The sequence below is a fragment of the Trematomus bernacchii genome, unplaced genomic scaffold, assembly GCF_902827165.1.
Source record: "Trematomus bernacchii unplaced genomic scaffold, fTreBer1.1, whole genome shotgun sequence".
Classification (NCBI taxonomy): domain Eukaryota; kingdom Metazoa; phylum Chordata; class Actinopteri; order Perciformes; family Nototheniidae; genus Trematomus; species Trematomus bernacchii.
Window position 1 is genome coordinate 12267773 of NW_022987720.1, and position 1553 is coordinate 12269325.

Genomic DNA, 1553 nt, shown 5'->3' on the forward strand with positions numbered 1-1553 from the left:
ACTTGTGAACCAACGCAGAGGCGGTGTGATTTGTTTTTCTCTGAAATCACAGGACATTGTAATGTAAAGAGTTAGTTGTCCCATGTCGGACTAACATGACTTCTGAACGATGTATCCGTAGCGATACTCAGAATCTATTGGCTAAATAAACAAGCTAAGCGCTCTGAGGCGATGCGAGGAGAAAGATATGACTCTAGACATCCAATGAAAACAGGAAACTCACGGCTGGTGGTTGATGTCCTATTTGAAAGTGCACCCCCCGTCATAATTGTTCCCTTTTCACTTTCTTCTCCATAACCAGGCGAACACGAGCTATTTGCATAACTGTTCAGACCTGCTCATCACCCCCTGCTCCTGCCCTACTTCCACTCTGTCAGCCTAATGCTTCCCAGCACTCTCTCTTTTGTGCCTTTCTCTTGTTGCTCTGGGAACTTATAGTGATCGACACATTAAATTGGGAGGTCTCTAGTCTAGTCTAGTCTAGTCTCCAAACAGACATGCTTGTAGTGTGAAGGCCCAAATTATGAGATTGCCATGGTCTCCTTTCTTGTTGTCCTTTTTCTCACCAGCGTTACATGCAGAGGGCTTTATGCTGGAACATGAAGAGCTGCAGAGATATGATCTGTATGTATTATACAGAGGAAGAATAGGGCTGTGGGATCGGATACTGTGAAAATGACAGAGCACTCTGATGTGTCAGACTCTCACGGGACGGCAGGCTGAGTGGAGCTGCGAGAGAGAGAGGGAGAGAGAGGGAGAGGCTCAGTGGGAAAACTGCTGAGGTTACACTAGTGTGACACTTTTATCTTTTTTTCAGATATATATGTGTGGCAACAGACTTTTGGGTTAAGTGTTATCAGTGTTTAGTTAAAAATGTATTATAATGTCTTGTTGGATTCAACTAGTTTGGCCAAATTCAGTTTTTGGTTACAGTATTTCAGAAGGGGGTATAGCTCAGTGGTAGAGCATTTGACTGCAGATCAAGAGGTCCCCGGTTCAAATCCGGATGCCCCCTTACTTTATGAAGAATCTCAAATATTAACAGACACATCTCCCCTGCCTAGATAGTAATGAAAGGAAGGAAGGATTTCAAAAATGTTACCTAGAACTTAGAGGAAATACGTGTGTCATGATGAGTATGTAAACTCCTGTTGAACAGGATGTTCACCATCTTTGTTTCGGTCTTAGTGAAAGCCAGGTTATATCTCTGATGCAGCCCAAACAGTCTCTGGTCTTCTCTTGGACAGCTTATACAATATCTGGTGAGAACACAGTTTGAATAAACCACAGGGAGCGTACGATTCATGTGTCATTTTATGGTAAATCATTTATTGTTCTTGCTTTGGTGAATGATGAATGAATACCTGAATTGCACAAACATCACATGACCTGGAGAATTGAAACATAAATGTTAAATATATCATCCTAACGTCGGTTCCATTCAAGCACCTGACCTTTACTTTTTAATTTGGTACAGAACAGCATAGATAATCCGATTTATAGAATATTATAATCCCTTCATTGTAAGGGCATTCTTTTCTATATAGGATTTT

At 41.5% G+C, this 1553-nt stretch overlaps 1 non-coding gene across 1 annotated transcript; it reads left to right on the forward strand.

Moving 5' to 3' along the window:
* Window positions 1-943: 943 nt before the first annotated feature.
* trnac-gca lies at window positions 944-1015 on the forward strand. The gene has a single exon. It is a non-coding gene; the product is annotated as a tRNA-Cys (tRNA).
* Window positions 1016-1553: the final 538 nt, after the last annotated feature.